The following is a 5,637-nucleotide window of genomic DNA, read 5'->3' as shown; positions in this document are numbered from 1 at the left end:
TAGGGTCAGTGTCACTACTGGTAGCACGAGGCCATACCTGGACCCTACAGAGGTCGCACAAGCAGTCCAACTCCTCCAGGATGGAACATCAATACGTGCCATTGCCAGAAGGTTTGCTGTGTCTCCCAGCACAGTCTCAAGAGCATGGAGGAGATTCCAGGAGACAGGCAGTTACTGTAGGAGAGCTGGACAGGGCTGTAGAAGGTCCTTAACCCATCAGCAGGACTGGTATCTACTCCTTTGTGCAAGGTGGAACAGGATGAGCACTGCCAGAGCCCTACAAAATGCTTCCTTAAATATGACCGTTTTGGTGGTGGGTCAGTGATGGTCTGGGGAGGCATATCCATGGAGGGTTGCACAGACCTCTACAGACTAGACAATGGCACTCTGATTCAGTCCTCAGTAGGTTGATAATTTTCATTTCCATCATACGATGGGGCATCCTTACGTTCCCATCACATTACCCAGTCCATATCAGTATAGATACATAGCAGGAGACTTTTCCCCATTGAGATCTGATGTGTTGTCAAAGTGTTCCTTTACTTTTTTTGAGCCGTGTATATTGTATGTAGATATATTTGGCTATATTAACAAATGCATTTTGCTATTGTGTATTCTAAAATAATGTTTAATATTAGTTAAAGTTGATGCAATTATACTCATAATAATTTCACACTTTAAGAGATATATCACTTCATTTTAACCCTTTTGCTACCACATGGCATACGTCAGCAGCAGTGGTAGGTTTTATACACATTCCTGACTGACAAGTCAATTGTTGGCTGTCAGGTGGAAGTGATCAGGCAGCTGTTTAACTGTTAAATCTTTTCCATGGACCTCCAGTAGTGTGCCCCCCCCCCCATGTTTCCTGGGCTCTGCTGTCCGACCTGAAAAAAAAAAGTAAAAAAAACAACAGAAAAAAACTTTGATTAAAACAGGGTTTCTCAACTAGGGTTCCTCCAGAGGTTGCTAGGGGTTCATTGAGCAATGAGCAATTTCTGCCTTTCAGATAAAGTCCCGCTGACACCATTGATATTTTTAGCTTTTTGTAAGAGGTACAATGACCCAATGACCACAAGTGAAAGGAGCATTCTTCCCACTGAATATAATTCTAATGTATCATGAGTTGTAGATATAGTGATTTCTAGTAGGGGTTCCCTGAGCCTGGACAGTTGTTTCAAAGCTTCCTCTGTGTTGAAAAGGTTGAGAAGGGCTGGGTTAGAAGCTTAGAACAATACAGTACTGCACAAGAAGACACTGAAAGAAGAGAAAACCCTAACCAAAAAGAAAAATATTGGGAATTTTAAGGTATTGTACCAATAACAATCACAAATATTATGTAAAAATTAGCTTTATTATACAAAATTAAAAAACATGATTGTAGTACAAAATCTAAGGATAAACATGCTCTCTGAAAACATATACAACTACGTCTTGTAACAATAGAGACATTAAGCTGGATGTAAATAACTCCACGGTTGTATATTAAACCAATGAAGAGATTACATTTTGATGTATAGAACACTGACACGTTTCACTGGGCAAAGCCAGCTTCCTCAGGGAGGTCTAGTATTAATCTCTAGGATCATAAGCAGAACCATAGTAAACAAACAGAAAAAAACCCCAGAAAATATAAAACAGGATACATTGTACATTTTACTAAAGTATATCTATATATCCAAAGACGTAGTACCTATTTGTTCAAAGTTCACAATGCAAAGAAACACAGCAATCGAGAACCACAATCATCCATTTTAAAGAAGGACCAATTCATTAAATAAATTTAAACATATATAGCATAGAGATGAAGCAAATATACAATAGGCCCTATAGAAAAATACATTGAAATGGTCAAAATAAGCAAAGAACAAAGGAAGTAACTTTCTAAAATGAGCTACTTATATAAATGTAATAAATACTCCATCAATAGTGTCTTAAAGGCCCAACAAGTTTCAAACTACACCCCTACTCCCAATACTGATATCAAACAATTCACATGAGGACCCACAAGTTACTTCTATCTTAAGTACTTTTTTTTTCTTTGCTTATTTTGATCTTTTCAATTTATGTTTTCTATAGAACCTATATTTGCTTCCTCTATGCTATATATTTACATATATTTAATGAATTGGTCCTCCTTCAAAATGGTTGATTGCATTTTTCCATCACTGTGAGTTTCTTTGCATTGTATATAGAGATGAGCGAATTATTCAAAAATTTGATTCGGCTGATTCGCCGAATTCGCGGAATAAATTTGATTTGAGGCGAATATATTCGCTGCGAATTTAACTTATAAAAAGGGTGTTTCTAGGCTTCAGAGAGCCTTTATATTAGTGCAGAACACTGTACCTTTAATTTAAATGTCCTTGGAGTCTGCTGGGGAAGAGAAATAATACTGTCAGTCAGTATGACATGCAGATGAGTGCCGTCGATCTTAGAATCACCGCACACTTCACTCATTTGGGCAGTCACGGGGCCAAAACCAGAGTGTGGAGCCACAGTGTGGCGGTGGAGGCAGCAGCAATGTGAGGCCATACAGCACCCTATGACAAAATGGAACCCACCAGCAGTGTGAGGAGACCTGAAAGTGGCACATGGCAGAGTGTGGCGATGGAGACAGCAGCAATGGGAGGCCGTACAGGGACCCATGACACACTCTGGACCTGGCAGCAGCATGAGGAGGCGGTACAGGGGCCCATGACAGATTACGGGCCTGGCAGCAGCATGAGGAGTCGGTACGGGGGCCCATGGCAGATTACGGGCCTGGCAGCAGCATGAGGAGGCGGTACAGGGGCCCATGGCAGAGTGGCGGAGCGTAAGCAGCTAAAATTGAAGGCCATACAGAGGCCTATGTTAAAAAGTCCCCCCAGCAGCAGCGTGGGGAGACGACTATCAAGAGTCCAATGGCAGAGTGGCGGAGCAGAAGCAGCTTCAATTGAAGGCCATACACAGGCCTAGGTTAAAAAGCGGAAGCCGTCAGCAGCGTGAGCAGACGACAGAGACACATGGCGCAGGGTGGCGGTGGATGCAGCAGTATTCGGAAGCCAAACACAGGCCTTGGTTAAAAAGCGGAAGCCGTCAGCAGCGTGAGCAGACGACAGAGGCACATGGCGCAGGGTGGCGGTGGAGGCAGCAGCAATGGAAGGCCATACAGCACCCTATCACAAAATGGAACCCACCAACAGTGTAAGGAGACCTGAAAGTGGCACATGGCGCAGGGTGGCGGTGGAGGCAGCAGTATTCGGAAGACATACACAGGACTAGTTTAAAAAGCGGAAGCCGTCAGCAGCGTGAGCAGACGACAGAGGCACATGGCGCAGGGTGGCGGTGGAGGCAGCAGTATTCGGAAGCCATACACAGGCCTAGGTTAAAAAGCGGAAGCCGTCAGCAGCGTGAGCAGACGACAGAGACACATGGCGCAGGGTGGCGGTGGATGCAGCAGTATTCGGAAGCCAAACACAGGCCTCGGTTAAAAAGCGGAAGCCGTCAGCAGCGTGAGCAGACGACAGAGGCACATGGCGCAGGATGGCGGTGGAGGCAGCAGCAATGGAAGGCCATACAGCACCCTATCACAAAATGGAACCCACCAACAGTGTAAGGAGACCTGAAAGTGGCACATGGCGCAGGGTGGCGGTGGAGGCAGCAGTATTCGGAAGACATACACAGGACTAGTTTAAAAAGCGGAAGCCGTCAGCAGCATGAGCAGACGACAGAGGCACATGGCGCAGGGTGGCGGTGGAGGCAGCAGTATTCAGAAGCCATACACAGGCCTAGGTTAAAAAGCGGAAGCCGTCAGCAGCGTGAGCAGACGACAGAGGCACATGGCACAGGGTGGCGGTGGAGGCAGCAGTATTCGGAAGCCATACACAGGCCTAGGTTTAAAACTGGAACCCAGCAGCGTGAGCAGACGACAAAGACGCACATGGCAGAGGATGGATCTGGCAGCAGTATGAGAAGGCGGTACAGGGGCCCGTGGCACAGTGTGGTGATGGGGGCTACAGCAACTGGATGCCAGAAAGTGGCCGATAGGGCTATATACTGCATGACTACATAGGTGGTTTTTATAGTACTTTATTTTGGCCTCCCTCTCAGCAGGTGTGAAAAAGACCACCATTTTTGAACGGTAGCGAGGGTCCAACAAGGTGGACTGTCTGATGGTTATAATTCGGCTGTCGCTACGCAAGCAACCGAGCATGCTATGGGCCATTTGTGCCAAGGAATGTGAGGGACTCCCTGCCTCCATCTCCACAGCATACTGCCACGGTGCGTCTGGGTCCTCTGTCTCCTCCTCTACCAGATGCTCCTGCTCCTCCACTCCTGTCCGCTGAGTGGAAAAACCACCCATTTCACTCAATAATTCCTGAGCACCAATGTCCTCCTCTACCTCCTCCTCTTCTTCCTGTCCTGCCCCCACAGGGGTCATGTGGCGTTGAGATCTGTGCGCCACGTCTACCGCACCCTGACCAGCCATTGTTAACAGCATTTGTTCCAGGACGTGCAACAGAGGAATGACTTCATTCATCCCATAGTCCTGCCGACTCACGAATAGCGTGGCCTCCTCAAAGGGCCTGAGCAAGCGGCAGGTGTCACGCATGAGCTGCCAATGGCTGACATCTAAGTTACACAGGGGAGTACCTTTATCCGCTTGTAACATCAGGAAATCGGTGATGGCCTTTCGCTGTTCGTAAAGGCGGTCTAACATATGTAGGGTTGAATTCCACCTTGTTGCAACGTCGCAGATCAGGCGATGCTGTGGAATTCCTTTCTGCCGCTGCAGCTCAAGGAGGGTGTGCTTTGCGGTGTAGGAATGGCTGAAATGCATGCAAAGTTTACGTGACATTTTAAGGATGTCTTGCAGTGGGATGGTGGATTTTAGGAACCGCTTGACAACCAGATTGAACACGTGAGCCATGCATGGCGCATGGCACAACCTTCCTTGACGCAGAGCAGACACCATGTTCTTTCCGTTGTCGGTCAACATGGTTCCGATTTTCAGTTTGCGCGGAGACAGCCTTCTGTCGATTTCTCTGTTCATTACACTGAGAAGTTCCTCCCCTGTGTGACTACGTTCGCCAAGGCATACCAGGTGCAGCACAGCGTGACACCGTTGCGCCCTGCACATGTGATATGCCGGTCGGGTAATGGGACTTGGCACGGGGGTGGCGGCTGAGGACACGGCGGAAGAAGAGGTGGTAGAGGCGGACATCTTTGCTGGACCAAGGACGTGCAAACGTGGAGGCAAAAGCGGCGTGACCTGTCCAAGTTGCTGGTGCGGCTGTGCCGGCACCACGTTCACCCAGTGGGCCGTAAATGACATGTACTGTCCCTGACCGTAGTTACAGCTCCACACGTCGGCGCTGCCGTGCACTTTGGCAGAGACCGACATGCTCAAAGACTGGCCCACCATCTCTTCTACATGTGAATGCAGGGCTGGCACTGCCTTTTTGGCGAAGAAATGACGGCTTGGCACTCTCCACCGCGGCGCGGCACAAGCCATCATTTCTCGGAAAGGTGCTGTGTCCACCACTTGGAAAGGGAGGGACTGCAGCACCAGCAACTTGGACAGGAGGACGTTCAGCTTTTGCACCGTCGGGTGCATGCTCGCAAACTGTTGTCTCTTGGAAACGGATTCCAAGA

The sequence above is a fragment of the Staurois parvus genome, unplaced genomic scaffold, assembly GCF_062004578.1.
Source record: "Staurois parvus isolate SC_StPar_1 unplaced genomic scaffold, SC_StPar_1.0 ptg000602l, whole genome shotgun sequence".
Lineage (NCBI taxonomy): Eukaryota > Metazoa > Chordata > Amphibia > Anura > Ranidae > Staurois > Staurois parvus.
The sequence above is the reverse complement of the archived record's forward strand: the minus strand, read 5'-3'. Positions refer to the sequence as shown.